Consider the following 16,766-nt stretch of genomic DNA (forward strand, 5'->3'; position numbering starts at 1 on the left):
TTGAGCTATTTTTCTAAAAATCTTCGATTGTGTTCTGCAGATGGTGTTTATTATTTTATTTTTTATTTTATTTTTAGAGCTTGACAGCTATGATCATTATGAACCGTCTTTGTAAACAAAGAAAAGACCTCTGTGAAGATTCTTCAAAATACCTAATTTTGTGTTCTACAGAAGAAAGTCATACAGGTTTGGAACTACATGACGGTAAGTAAATAATGACAACATTTTCATTCTGGATGAACAATTTATTTAAAACAAGTACTGTCTTCTTGTGCTCCAAGCACTGCTTGGGGTCAACCTATAGTTTCACAGAAGTGGAATTCCAGGGTGCTCCTTTAGGAATAAATTTTTCTTTCACTCCACAGAACACAGCAGCATTCCCTGCAGTGCCATGAATTGCTGGCCCATAAAGCACTTGAAGCAGCAGGAGCACTGGAAGCACTGGGGCTCGGCGTGCCAGTGGTGCTCCCCGCACGACACGCTGGGCTTCAGGCTCAATGGGGTTCTGACAGGCCGCACAACACTTTGGATGCAGAGGGACATGGACACACATTCACAAAGCATCAATTGTCAGGGAATAGTACTTTAAATGTATGTACTACTAAGTGAAGTAAAAAGACATACATGATCTGAGTAATATAACTAATGCAAATGATTTTGACATAAACAAAGTTTTACTGGTTTTTAGAGGGACTTGAACCAGCAACATTCTGGCGACGATTCCAAAACCTTTAGCAACTATGCCACAACGCCACCACTACATTTTTATTGCTATTGTAATGAACTAGATTTACATGTTATCTGTAACATGAGCGCTGATAACACACAACAAGGTAAGTTACAGGAAACATTTTGGGTTGCCTTTACTGGTAAATGTACCAAGTGTGCTGTTCACACATCCCGTCAATAAAGAAATGTATAGGTAATGATATAACTTTGCATTAAGGAAAATTGCCAGAGCAAAATGTACCTGTATTTTCAAAAGCATTGTGTTCACACATGACAGCTATACTGGAAATTGTAAGTAATTTTCTGAAAAAGGTTGTATGTGTGAACGTGACTATTGACACTGTAGTGTAAAATATTGCCAGAAATGTGATCCACTTGGAGGGAAGCGTTCCTTTCTAAGCTGATGTTAAACAGATGAGTCATAACAGCCGATAGTTAGAGAACATACGGATGCTGAGAGGGGAAGGGTGGTGTCTGATATCACACGGGTACATTAAGAGTGCCTTTGCCCTCCCTTCACTCTGATTATCATGTCACTGACACTTCCCTAATCTCCTTCACCTGCTCCTGAACTAACATGGCTGACAAACACATGCAGAGCCTGATAGTTTTAATAGCTACCCCTTCGCTGTAATTCGCTTCCATTTTTGGCATGGCTTGAATGATACTCAAACAAAGTGAGAGGTTGTAAAGCTAGCTGTGAAATTGTTTGGCTGCTTGAAGTGGCTTTAAAACAAAGTGGGCAAGATAAAACGGTCATGAAAACATGTTGAAATTTTGTCCTTAACTTTTGCATCAGGTTATGACTATACAATATTCATGATATTTGCAATGATTTTGATCTTACTAACCTTATCTGTGTAAAGTTATTTCCAATGCTGGGATTACAGCGTGAAGTTGTCATGATAACGATGTTGTTATATTGGACTATTTAAAATATATATTACCAGTAATAAATATAACTTTAAAAAGATATGGTTAGTAAGTGATTATCACCGTAAAATCACATAAACTCAGCAAACATCCCTTTTTCAGGACTATGTATTTTAAAGATCATTTTGTAGAAATACAAATAACTTAACAGATCTTTAGTGTAAAGAGTTTAAACAATGTTTTCCATGCTTGTTCAATGAACCATAAACAATGAATGAATATGCACCTGTGGAACAGTCGTTAAAACAATAACAGCTTACAGACGGTAGGCAATTAAGGTCACAGTTATAAAAACTTTCTACTGACCTTTCTACTGACACCAAAAAAAGTTGCCCAGGGTCCCTGCTCATCTACGTGAACGTGCCTTAGGTATGCTGCATGGAGGCATGAGGGCTGCAGATGTGGCCAGGGCAATAAATTGCACTGTCCGGACTGTGAGACGCCTAAGACAGCTACAGGGAGACAGGAAGGACAACTGATCGTCCTTGCAGTGGCAGACCACGTGTAACAACACCTGCACAGGATCGGTATATTCGAATATCACACCTGCGGGACAGGTACAGGATGGCAACAACAACTGCCCAAGTTACACCAGGAATGCACAATCCCTCCATCAGTACTCAGACTGTCAGCAATAGGTTGAGAGGGGCTAGACTGAGGCTCATGGTATGGGGCGGTGTGTCACAGCATCATCGGACTACCTGCAATGGCAACAAGCTCAATCTCAACACTGTGCGTTACAGGGAAGACATCATCCTCCCTCATGCGGTACCCTTCTGGCAGGCTTGAGCACGTCTGTGAGGGCTAGGGCCATTCCACCTGAAAATGTCTGGGAACTTGCAAGTGCCTTGGTGGAAGAGTGGGGTAACATCTCACAGTAAGAACTAGTAAATCTGGTGCGGTACATGAGGAGATGCACTGCAGTACTTAATGCACCTGGTAGCCACACCAGATACTGACTGTTACTTTTGATTTTGAACCCCCCCTTTATTCCATTTATCCATTATTCCATTTCTGTTAGTCACATGTCTGTGAAACTTGTTTAGTTAACCTCTTAGTTGTTGAATCTTTTTATGTTCATACAAATATTTACACTTGTTAAATTTGCTGAAAATAAAAGCAGTTGAAAGCGAGAGGATGTTTCTTTTTTGCTGAGTTTAAAACATGTATAATAATTGCGCCTTGTGGCTGCTATACTTTGTGTTTATTTTAGCATTGGTGGGCTTATCACATTCACATCCATTGTATGTGCCTTACTTTAACTGAGATTTTTCTTTTTTAAAATAAAGGAGGAACGAATCAATATAATTTTTATGGAGATCAACATTATGCCACAAATTCTGTTCATTGAGCTTAAAGGAATAATTCACTCAAAAATTAAAATACTCTCATTATTTACTCAAACATCTATGACCTTTCTTCTACAGAACCCAAACAAAGACTTTTAGAAGAATATCTCAGCTCTGTAGGTCCATGCAATGCAAGTGAAAGGTGACCAAAATTCGAAGCCAAAAAAAGCATATAAAGGCAGCATAGAAGTAATCAATAAGACTCAAGTGGTATAATCCATGTCTTCTGAAGCAATCTAATCATTTTTGATTGAGAACAGACCAAAATGTAAAACAAAATGTCATAGTACATCTTGTCATTGCAGTCTCTAGGCACGATCATAATTTCAAGCTTGTTTCCACTTCCTAGTGCTTGATGCATGTGCAGAGCGCTAGAAGGCACTAGGAAGTGTAAACAAACTTGAAATCATGATTGCCAAGGAGACTGCTGATATCAAGATTTATAGTGAAAAATAATTACATTTTGGTCTGTTCTCACACAAAACTGATTGGATTGCTTCAGAAGACATAGATTAAACCACTGGAGTCAAATATATTATTTTATGCTGCCTTTATTATGCTTTTTGTCACTTCTAAGTTCTGGTCACCAATCAATTGCATTGTATGGACCTACAGAGCTGAAATACTTGTATACAAATTTCTGTTTGTGTTCTGCAGAAGAAAGAAAATCATGCACATCTGGGATGGGCATAACGGTGAGTGAATGATGAGAGATTTATTTTATTTTTTTTTATTTTTGGGTGAACTATCCCTTTAATTTCTATTGAACCCGGAGCATTCTTTCAAAAGCACATTTTAGTTCAATTTTATTTTCAGATTTATTATGTTTCCAAAAGACTAGTTTTTCAATCCATCCAAAAAAAAAATTATATCAAGTTTAAAAACATCTGTTTTAGAGTTGATAAGTTTCAAATTCAGATTTAACGTTTTTAAATATTTTGTAAAATATATACAGTATGTTCTGAAGGTAAATTGTGATGAGTAGTAGCTAAATATTAGCCTTAATAATTCACATGGCCGCTGTCTAACTGCAAAAGAAAAGCAGACAGAAAGAGAGGGAGACAGAGAGAATGAGCAATTTCTCATCTTTACGACAGCGTGGTTCTTCATGTAGCAGGGTTTGCAAATGGGCTTCTCTTTCTCCATGACGTAGGTCTCTCCAGCCAACACACAGTCACAATCAAAACAGCAGAAGTGCTTCAGGTGCCAATTATGGCCCTCTGCCTGGGTGTACTCATTACTGAAGATGAGCTGGAAGACCACACACAAACACACATTTCCTTAATCGCTTTAAGCCTCTTGTGTTTAAATACAATTTTAGAGCATTGGACAAAACTGCATTTACTATTGTTTCAACACTTAAAACAAAGTCACACATGAAATGGCATTAGCAAACCAATTTTTCTTGCATTATAGGACACATTTTCGAGTGAATCAGGATGTTACAATGAATCGTTCACAATGTGATCAGGAAAGTGTATTAAGTGAAAAACATTTAAAACTTGGCAAATTTACTTACATACAATGTGTCTTGTTTAATCTTACATAAAGCAAATAGATCAAAATAGTCTTTATCATAAGGCTCTCTAAACCCCAATTTTCACTAAGCCCGGGCAAATCCACTTACCTCATCACAACCTGCACATCTTGGCTTTTCGCTGTCTCCGTAATGCCAGCCACAGTACAGCTGGCTCTTCTTCCAAAAATAGATCATGTCCACCAGCAGCTCAGTGCAGGTACAGCACACAAAGCAGGCTGGGTGCCAGAGTTTATAGTAGCCTGCTTGCTCGGCGTAAACCACTGGCTCACCCTTCTTCATGGGCAGCTGGCACCGGTGGCATGACTATGGGCAGAGATCAGGTGGCGAGTTCAGCTTAGCAGAAACATAATTGAACAACTTGACTGTTACATCAGTGGTTCTCAACCTTTTTTTTTACGACCTTTTGTTGTACCAAAAAACACAAAACTCAATATTTGGGTTATTTGCTTAATTTGCTCAATGCAACTTGATGCATTGCATAATTTTAAAGTTTTGTTAACAAATTCAGCAGGCTTACGCATCATAAATGTGAGACCAAACCTTGTTTTTCTTGAATTCATACAGATGTAGGGCTATATCTATATCTGGCCTATAAATGAAAATGGGAAGACAGAAACTAATAATAAATGTGATATTGATCATATATGTCAAAAATAAGTGAAAAGACCAATAATATTGCATATATTCTACATTACAGATTTGATTTTGAGTTGGATGCAGATGTAAATTTACTCATATCAACAGTAAGGTTATCTATAACATCTATGAAAAGTAAACCAGTTATTTTTTTCTTACCAACAAAAATATTTTATCCTATTTTTTAGGATTTACACATTTCTATTTCATCTTATAAAAAAAAAAAAAAAATGTTTTTCGCCACTACTGGCGAAGAGCTTTTGTAAGTGTGCTAGTGTTCTTAATGTCTTAGTGTTGCTATGCGGTTGCTAAGGTGTTCTGTTTTTAAAGTGTTGCTGTGTGGTTGCTAAGGTGGTCCGAGTGGTTTTTAGCATGCCCCTATGTGGTTACTAGGGTGTTTTGAGTGGTTTGTGCCCCCACCTGACTGGATCACTTAACCTTAAACCCCAGGCCCCCCCCAGGGCAGTCAAGAGCCCCTGGGCACTGGCCCCATTGGCCCAGTCGGTAATCCATCCCTGACGGTTGCTAAGGTGTTTTGAGTGTTTTTTTTTAGCAATTGTTCTGCGATTGCTACAGTGTTCAGAGTGGTTTTAGAGTGTTGCTATGAGGTTGCAAGGGTGTTCTGATTGTTTGGGTTTTTTGCAAGTTGTTCCAAGTGTTTTTTAACTCTGTGGTTGATAAGGTGTTCTGAGTGCTTTTAAAGTGTCTCTATGCTGTTGCTGAGGTGTCCGGAGTGTTTTTAGCAGATCGTTTTGCAGTATTCTTAGGGGTTTATAGCATGTTAAGCACAAAAGTTTAATACTCAGGTTCAGCGATTTAAGCAACCCTAAAGTATAGCAATTCATTTCCTCAGTGCAGCACTTACAAAAATCGAGAGATAAACTCATTTTTACATGCAAATTAGATTTTTGGTTAATGTCTCTATCTCTGGCAATAATTTGCAGCGAATCACAAGCTCATTTGCATGTGAACATAATGAGAGGCAAATTTGCCAGAACTCTAGATATTTGTAAGGGAGTACAAAAAGTTCAGAATGAAAATCGCAAATAAATACACTCAATAACATTCAGCTAGGTGGCATACATATGTTTTCATCCTGAAAATTCAACACTTTATACAAGATTTAGGAAAGAATCCACCAGAGCTCAAACATAACCACAGGGTCTAAGTGTGCTAATTTATGAAGATCTTCTTTGGAAAAACATAACCTTCATTCCAACTGCCTGACTAAAAGAGGCTTGGCTGCATCTCAACTCCTCATGTTAATCAGGAGATAAGAACTGGAGAAAGAGAAGTCTCCCGTTGTGCACATGTGGTGGAAATAAATATTTATGCTGGATAGTTCCAAAGGGGGATTTTTTATTAATGGATGATGCCATTTGAATTACTATAAATTGGATTGTGGATATAAAGATAAATAAAGATTTAGATATAAAGAAATAATCATTTAATAAAGTTACACAAGTTATTTAACAATGAAACCTATATACATGACATGCAACATTCACCAGTCTCTATTTATAAGTAGATATTTAGAATACTTAAAGGTGCACTCAGTAACTTTCATCTTTGTGTCATCTTGGACTTGACACTGACACCTAGTGGTTTGGATGCAGCATCATTTAAAATCAATAGTTTTGCCATTGTAGAAATGTTGTATTCGGTCAGCCATGATTTATTTAATCAATGAGTGAAAGTGTGAAATATCAGGACGGTTACGGAGATTAAGTGAGTAGTACATGACAGCCCCCATGTGTGGACCCTCTCCATGTAGAATAAAACAGCTTTTATAAGGTTACTGATATGCATGGAGTCTTTATTTGAATGTGAGTGGCCATGGTTTTTTAAATATTTTGCAAAATTACAATTCATGTCTTTAGGAGTTAAACTTTTTTAATGAGGAACAAATTACAGTGTGCACCTTTAAAGCTCATTTACACTAACTGGACAAATAGGCTTCTTTTAGTTTGCCTAAAATGTTGACGAAAAGCAGTGTGACCTTTTTGTTCTGACAAGGTGTTCGTTTGGTGATATTTCTCCTGTTCACACACATCTCTGAAATGTTTGCTCTAGGAGAACTCAGCTAGATAAAGAGCATTGATGATTGGTTAAAACTAATCTTAGGTGTCATTTTTAATTTGTAAGCACACGTGCCAGCTGTGGAGTAAAAAATTATAATAAATATAGTAAATAAATTTAACTTTGAAGCCCATCGTTTCGAAATTGTGCAGATGTATACTATTTAAATATGATTTATAACACAATCTAACTAATTTTAAAACGACGCAGCTCAAATGCTGGGTTTGTTTGCCTAGGATGCTTAGTTCGTCCAGGAGAAAAACAGTTTGCCTTCTTCCTTAGTATAAATTAGGCTTTATAGTATACTTATTACAGGGACAGTCCCCTTGGAACAAGGTTGGGTTAAGTGCATAATTCAAAGGGAACAATTACACATTTCTCCAACCGCCACATATATAAGCATATATATAAACTTGCTTAGTCAAATGTTTGGTAAAGGTAATCATGATTTTACAAGCCACCTTATGAATGTGTATTTAGCTTCTTATAGTCAACAGGGCATACTTACATAGTTTCCAGCAGGTCCACTTTGAGAAGTCCCAACAGCCCCTGGGACACCAACCTTTCCCATGGTAGCAACAGCATCATCTTTGTCAGGTGTTGAATCGGTTCCAACTTCTGATCTCCCTGTTGTTCCAGCACCAGGCTTGCTTCCAGCCCCAAAGCCTTGAGGTCCCTTTTCCCCAGCTAGACCCACCTGTCTTTCCATCTCTTCAGGCAGAGTGATGTCAGCTATACCTAACGCCTCGTCCTTGTACTTGCGGACATACTGGTGCATTTGATTGACCTCTCCAGGAGAAAGTTCGTGGCAGTATTCTGGGTCTTGGTCATGCTCTGGAAGTTGTTTGGCCATCTGCTTCTTATGGTAATCTGCTCCCGCTGTACCAGAGATAGGTCGCCACTCCGGAGGAAGGAGCTCCATGTAGCGCAGAGCCTGAGAGGATAGAAATTACAACATGAAATAGCATTCACAACCCATTAACTTCCAATATGTGAAGACTTGGGTGCTATCCATCAGGAATCGATTGGATGGTGAAAAGTAGGTATTTCATACCACAATGGAGCCAGACCTTTGAAGCTGATTATGGAGAACTATTCCTCTACTGAAACAAAATTAGGAGATATTAAGGTGACTTTTTGACCCAGATGTGGTGGCTGAAGGCAAAATGAACCCTCAAGAGCATTTTGATGATTTTCTTTTTTAATTACATTAAACTGATGAAGTAACTATTGGCAATATAATAAAAATTCTGCATTGTACTGTATCATTACAATAGTTAAAAAGAGGAAAAGTGAGAAACTTCTGACAACATTTATATCTTGTCACTGCAAACCTAAAACTTTTATTGTCTCATAAATGTGGAGACCAGTGACCTCTTGTGGAAGTAGATACCTTAGCACAAATTAATCTTTATTAATAAAACAAATATTTAGAACTATCTATCTATCTATCTATCTATCTATCTATCTATCTATCTATCTATCTATCTATCTATCTATCTATCTATCTATCTATCTATCTATCTATCTATCTGTCTGTCTGTCTGTCTGTCTGTCTGTCTGTCTGTCTGTCTGTCTGTCTGTCTGTCTGTCTATCTATCTATCTATCTATCTATCTATCTATCTATCTCCACTGTTACACTATGCTGCTGTCCTCCAAAGACAAAATCACATTTGTCAAAACAAGTGAATATATTAAGGCTTTGTAGGGTAATCTGAAGATCAGCATCTATTCAGCATTTTAAAACAGAGAGACTCACCAAGCCATGGTTGATTATAGGTGGAGCCCATTCATAGGTGATGGACTTGAACTTATCAGTCTGGGCAGGCAGTGCGGTGGGGGCTGCAACCACAACATTGGCAGCACCATGACCTTTAGCTGGGACAGCAGTTGAAGAGACCACAGTATGGCCTGATCCCAATGCAGCAGTAGGGCCAGTTTCTGGGGCAGCAGTAGGGCCCATTCTAGAAACAGAACTGGGGCCTGTTCCTGGGCAAGCATGGGTGTGGGCTACGGCACCTGGGGTGACACTGGTGGCAGTAGGTGGTGTATGAGTAGGCGGGACAAGGAAAGGTTGTGCAGTCGTGGTGGAGGTCTGGCTCGAGCCGGGTATAGAAGTGGCAGCATGAAATGGACTAGCAGTGCTGATGGTGGGGGATGGGATGCAGATGGTGACATGGTTGCCTCTGTATGAGGGAATGCCATCTTTCTTCAGCTTAGCTATGAGGCCGGTGTACTTGGTGTCCTCAAAAAGCTTCCCTACCTTCTTATTTTCCTCTGTCTCTAGCTGCACATCATGATCCTCAACTCCGCACTTGCTGTTCTGGCAAAACTTTCTGTTAAAAGAAAAAAAAAAGTGTTCTAAATTGAGCATGGCAGGAAAAAAAAAAAATCATTATTTCAAACGATTTGCAGTGCACCGAAAATTTGCGAGAAGACGCAACATACTCCGACATTAGGTCAAGAACACTCCATTATTTTTATTCGACAAAATGCAAACTCGCAACACACTAAAAACACAAGTCTATAATTTGTTTCATTTGTATGTTTTTTTTTTTTTTGCAATGGTGAACATACTGGAACCACATAGACTATTCTTTACTGTTTTTGACACTGCCATGACTATGATCTATTCTTCAATGGCTCAACAATGTAAAGCAGAAAGTTGCATTTGTCCAATGAAAATGAATGAAAAAAAATGGAAGTAAAATATTGCAATGTTACTCTAATTATAAAGAATTGCAATATTATTGTATCTTGACTCAGACATCTAGTATAATTTCATATCACCAGGTCCCAACTGATTCCCATTTCTAGTTCCAAAAATTGGTCAATAGCTGTGGGAAGAGCCAAACCAAACCGCAGCATAGTGGGGGAATAGATGGTAGTGTTAACTTATTTATAGTATTTTAAATGCCAAGTGATTCACAAATATAGAAAGTAGCATATTGTGCCTGTGCCTGAATTATGTCTGTTTTGTTTAGTTTAAGAGTCTTATATCACCAGTTTGGATTGAATGTCTGAGCATATTGTAACCTGAAGTGTGCAAACAGGAATGATTACATTAAGAGCAGTGTGGGCTATGCAAACTGAAACACTACAAGAAGTCTGTAAAAAAGCTACATCACAAAGGATTTTAGTAGAACATTTCTCTTCACAACATGAAGAGTATCCGAATGATCTGTTTAGAGTGCAAGTTGACTGTGAGGTATAAAGGGGACATATCACGGAAGAGGGTTTTCCTTGCTCTTTTGAAATAAAATATTTTGATTTATAATATAAACATACTCTAACATTAATGAGGAAATCCACCCAGACTATTTATAAAAACTAAGCTGCAAAAATAGGCAATTCAGACCTGCTTACATAAACAAGTCTTAAAGATAGAGTAGCAAGACTGTTTAATTTATGGTAAGAGAAAATGTGGAAAATGGTCAATAATTACAGCTGGTGTAAAAAACCATGACTAACATTATAAGTAGACTTGGAGGAAAAAAATGTAATACAACAAAAGTGTAAAACATGGCTACTTTAAGGAAACTTTCAGCTGTTTTACATATCAGTAAAACCAAAGAGATGGAATAATGCCTTTTGGGAACTGCTACAACATAAATCGTAGCCAGGAATCCAAAGAAGCTTTAAATGTTTCAGTAGGTCAATCTTTGCTATCTTTGTTTGTCCTACCAAAAAAGTTCCTTTATTTAGTTAGTTTAGTTGTTTTACTGCGGTGGTGGAAACACACACACACACACACACACACACACACACACACACACACACACACACACACACACACACACACACACACACACACACACACACACACACAATATACTCACTGAGCACTTCATTAGGAACACTATGGTCCTTATAAAGTTCCCGACATGGTCTTCTGCTCTTGTGGCCCATCCGCTTCAAGGTTCAACGTGTTGTGCATGTGACATGTCTGAGATGCAATTATACAGAGTGGTTATCCGAGGTACCATAGCCTTTCTGACAGCTCGAACCAGACTGGCCATTTTCCGTTGACCGCTCTCATCAACAAGGCATAAACTGTCTGGAGAACTGCCCCACACTAGATGTTTTTGGCACCATTCGAGTAAACTCTAGAGACTGTTGTTCGTGAAAATCCCATCAATCATGCCACAATTGGGGGGGTTAAGAGATTACACTTTTCCCCATTCTGATGGTTGATGTGAACATTAACTGAAGTTCCTGACCTGTTTCTGCATGATTTTGTGCATTTCACAGCTGCAAAATGATTGACTGATTAGATAGTTGCATGAATATGTAGATGTACAGGTGTTCCTAATAAAGTGCTCAGTGAGTGTATAAGAAAACATCTATATAAACTATTCAAATCGGTTCTTGGATGGCTAGTGGACCATCGTGACCCATCCCTATTTAGTAGACGCCTTCATTCAAAGTGATTTACAATATAAAGTCTTGTGCTTTAAAGATTAAAGATCAGGAAATGGGTGCCTATAATGACTGAGTCACTGGATCAGCATCCAGTGACCTGCATCCAACCTTAACCTCCTTTCATTCAAAGAATTCCTGAAGCCACAAGGGAGCTCTTGGGAATGGCATGCAACTCTGCTATAGTGACGGGAGCTCTGGGACAAGCGTCCTGGCACCTGTGGTTCTCTCTTCAGGAAAACTGTTCAAGTGGAGCTAGTGGTCATAATTCTTCCACAGTACACAACCTTTAACTGTCATATTTTCCAGAAAGCTGCTGTAACTGTACATTGTTCTGTACATGGAAGTCACATAAATAAATTAGTCTTACAGGGATAGTCATACTAAAATTCTGTCATTATTTATTAAGATTGTATGTTGTTACAATACCTTATGACTTTCTTTCTTCCATGGAACACAAAAGTATATGTTAGGTAGAATGTCAGCCTTAGTCACCATTCACTATCCTTGCATCTTATTTCCATACAATGAAAGTGAATGGAGACATCTTCCTTTGTGTTTCAAGTCATATAGGTTTGTAAAATCATGAGGGTAAAAGAGTAAATGATAACAGAATTTTCATTTGTGAGTGAACTATTCCTTTAATATCATTTTTAGTACAGTTCCACATTTACAAACCATTTTTTTTAAACAAACCTCCAGAAGTGAAGCTCAAAACCTTCACACTTGTCCTTGCATTTCAGACAGGCTGCTCCGGCTCCAATCTCATGTCCCAGTGTTATCAGCCAACACAACACAGCCTTATTACACTAAAGACATGAGCAAATCATGTTTTCAGCACAACTACATTTGCATTTATTTAAGGATATACCAGAACTTGCAAAAAAGTCAAAGAATACTGTTGAAGTTTCAGGTATTCTTAGGTTTTAAGCTTTGGTTTTGCCACTTTGCTGTTTTTGTCTATGATTTAAAGAGTTAGGTTCACCCAAAAATGAAACTTCGACTCAACCTCATGCCATTCCAGATGTGTATGACTTTCTTTCTTCTGCTGAACACAAACAAAGATTTTTAGAAGAATGTCTCAGTTCCATAGGTCCTTTCAGTGCAAGTGAATGGTGACCAGAACTCCAAAAAGGAGATAAAGCCAGCATAAAAGTAATACATACGACTCTGGTTTAATCAATGTCTTCTCAACCAAAACCAACTTGATTGCTTCAGAACAGACCAAAATGTAACTAATTTTTCATGGAACATCTTGACTGTGGTCTCTTTGGCGATCATGATTTCAAGCTCAATTACACTTTCTATAGTGCCATTAAGTGCTCTGCGCATGCATCAAGCAATAGGAATTGTAATCGAGCTTGAAATCATGATCATGCCTAGAGACTGCAATGGAAAGATGTATAGTGAAAAAGGCCTGATCACCATTCGCTTGCATTGTATGGACCTACAGAGCTGAGCTATTACTCTAAAAATCTTAATTTGTGTTCAACAGGAGAATGAAAGTCATAGCACATCTCAGAAGGCATAATGGTGAATAGATTAGATAATTTTCATTTTTGGGCGAATACAAGAAATAGATACAAGAAAGACAAGACCGATCTCAATACTGAAGGACATTTTACATGATGTTTAGATAATTAAAAAAAACATTTGCCCCCTGAGCTGGAAGACAGCCTTATAAGGTCAAGTATTTATCAGTACTGTATGGAGAATGCCTGAAGGACTTCTCTCTAAAAGGAGTATTTATTTTTTCTGCCTCCATGGATCTAAAATACAGAGCAACCTCTCAAGATCTGAAAAGTCTGTAAGGCCCATTTAAGCTTTTTGGTTCATAAACCTGTAACTAATACCAATAACAGTTTCAGAAATCATACACCTTTGATTTTTGGTCCTGAGAACCGAGAGAGAATGTCTCAAATTATCGCTTTTAAAAACATCTATTGGCAGAAATAAGAAGAAAACGTATCATTGCATCTATCAAAGATGCTTGAAATAAACATTCTGCCTTTGACATTAAACATTTCTTCAATTAAATGTTTATTAATCAATTCCTTAATTGTAGTCCACTTTTCACCTCTTTCCAAACTCAGTGTTGCGATTTGAATTGTGTAAATATCATTAGCAAATCTTTACAATGTAACATTCATGAGAAACTGGCTATTAGGAACTTCACATCTTATTCTTCCATACAGTTAACTGACTTTATGTATGTCACAACATATCTGACAACTTAACCACCACTACACTCCAACTGTACAACTTGACCTGTGGTTGTATTGGTGCATTATGTTGACATGTTGTATTGTTGCATTTTATGATGAAAGAAACCAACATGACTTGCTGCAAAGAAACTCCTGTAAGACAAATACATGATTTTACATAATGAAACTTAATAAACTATAACATCCAGCTTGTCTGTCATTTAAGGGAACAAAATCCATATATCACACAAACAAAGCCAAATAAAATGCATTAATAAATAAAAACAGTACCAAAACAATGAGTAACTGAATCTTCTATGCTTTGTTTCCTCTGAATTAACCACATCCTATTTCTTAATAAACGTAACCAAGTTTTCCAATTCTTTCCCCTGGACTGTGACTTTGCCGTGGATTAGATTTGCTAAACAGCGCCGAGACTATTTCCACTGGCAACTTTCACTAGCCAGTCACTCTTTTCTTGAACGGGACAGCTCAGACCTTATGCTGCATTACTTCCTCTCATTTCCAATGTGCGTTTCTCAACCAATAAAAGCTGAAAATGGCATGCAAACTACCCATACCCATCAGAGCCAAGAACGAGATTTCATAGTTCCCAAGTCAATCAAATTCTTTAGAAGATTACTCTAAGCAATATCACAAGTTCAATAAGTTAAACTCCACAAAATAAAATTCTGACTTGCTCCTCCATTTCTTAAAAAAAATGAAAATCTTGGTTCCAATGAGGCACTTTCAATGGAAGTGAAAGGGGCCAATCCATAAAGGTTAAAATATACTCTATTTCAAAAGTATCCACAGTTCCCCTACTGTCTCTTACTCGATGTTGTGAAGATGTAGTGACACTAGGGGTCGATCTTGAGAGCCCCGATTACCTCTGAAAAGGCCAATGAAAATTGGCGAGTGGTATTTGCATGCCACTCCCCCGGACATATGGGTATAAAAGGGAGTTGGAATGCAGGGTTCATTCCGATTTTTTCTTCTGAGCCGAGTGGTTGTACAATCAGCGAGTTGAATGTTCCATTTACCTATACAGAAGCATATGCTTTTGGATATACGCCGCATTCCAGAGACTTTCTCTCCTTCAGCACGCCAACTGCAGATTTGCCCCTGGGCGCTTCAACGGTGCTACTAAATAGTATATTTTCTGCTAAAAGAATATTTTTCTTAAAAGAGCATTTATAAAATATTTCAATATATTATACTCAATATAAATATATTAGAAAATGATTCATGGGTGCGATCGTTATCTCTCTGCCTCCGATCGCCACGGGCCCTGCCTCATGTGTCGGGGCAGCGATCACACTGAGGCAGCATTTGTGGATAGCTCATGTTCTCATTGTGAGAATATGACCATTGCAACGTTGCTGTCACGGCTTTCCTTCTTCAAACGGGGGAAAAGCCACTCCAGCCGCCCCCCGCGAGGTGGTCCTCGTGCCGACGCATGCCCCGTGAACCCCTCAATCTCCATGCAAAGCATCTATGCCGAAACATTATGTGCGTGACGAGCTCCGGCCCTCCTCAGGAGCGTGTGGCCTTGTCTCGTTCGGTGTTTCTGATGCTGGGGATGATGTCTATGTCATGTCTCTTGCTGCATCAGGCGAGTGGTCAGTGGATGATGCTACCGCCCCGCCCCCCAGCAAGGAGCATGTACGCACCACTGACAAAGAAATGCTTTGTGTCCTTTCAAGGGTGGTTGAAGAGCTCGATATCGAGTGGTCTCCTCCAAGGGAACATTGGAGGAGACCATTATCCATAACCCAGACCATTATCCATTATCACCTTGATGAATGGTTCCTTCAGTCTGGACAGCGTCAAGTGACCAGGTCTTGTAGATCTTCCATGAAGATCATAACGAACTGTCAAAATCCTGACCCGCGCCCTATTCAGCTCACCTGCGCAGCGATTACATCCTCTCTAATGTGGATCACGGGGAAGAAAATGGTTATTCCCATCCAAGCCGCTAGGTCAAGATGACACAAAGACAAAAGTTACTGAATGCACCTTTATCTTGTATGAACCTGGAATATTCCTTTAAGTGATGTTATGGAAAGAAACCCACAAATGCAGCTAAATATATGCTTATTACAGATCAGTCTACTGGTATTTACTGGTACACATTGTGTGTGTGACACTGATGATTAAAATATCCTTAAATTGTAATCTTTTATATTTTATGTATATACAGTAGGGTCCTAAAGACTGTTACCACCAATGAAAATGCCTCAATTTAATAAAGAAGGATTCAGGGATCATCTTGTGCGTATCAATGGATGCAAGGAAATCTGACCTTTTGTATACAGTACAAAGGAGATAACATGGTCAATATAACACATTTACAAATTGGAATAGTGACACAGAAATAGTGCAGAATTTGATATGTTATATCAACATGATTTCAAAGGTTGCCTAAAGCAAAAGTAATCTCTGGCTAAGTGCCTTCCTTAAAGGAATAGTTCAAAAATGAACATCTTATTTACCTACCCTCATCCCATCCCAGATGTGTATGACTTATTTTGTTCTGCTGAACACAAACAGAGATTTTTGGAAGAATATCTCAGCTCTGTAGGTCCACACAATGCAAGTGAATTGTGTCAAAAACCTTGAAAGCATGTAAAGGCTACATAAAAGGAATCCATAAGACTCCAGTGTTTTAATCCATGTTCTCTGAAGTGATACAATTGGTTTTGTGTGAGAAGAGACCAAAATATAACCCCCCTTTACATTTTGTCATCTGCAGTCAACGAAGACATGGATTAAACCACAAGAGTCATATGGATTACTTTTATGCTGCCTTAATAGACTTTTTGTAGCTTCAAAGCTATAGCCACCATTCACGTGCATTGAATGGACCAACAGAG

At 38.4% G+C, this 16,766-nt stretch overlaps 1 pseudogene; it reads right to left on the reverse strand.

Annotated features, from left to right (window-relative positions):
• Nucleotides 1-306: 306 nt before the first annotated feature.
• LOC127638045 (testin-like) lies at nucleotides 307-15,860 on the reverse strand (annotated as a pseudogene).
• Nucleotides 15,861-16,766: the final 906 nt, after the last annotated feature.

This window comes from Xyrauchen texanus, chromosome 46 (genome assembly GCF_025860055.1).
Source record: "Xyrauchen texanus isolate HMW12.3.18 chromosome 46, RBS_HiC_50CHRs, whole genome shotgun sequence".
Classification (NCBI taxonomy): Eukaryota; Metazoa; Chordata; class Actinopteri; order Cypriniformes; family Catostomidae; genus Xyrauchen; species Xyrauchen texanus.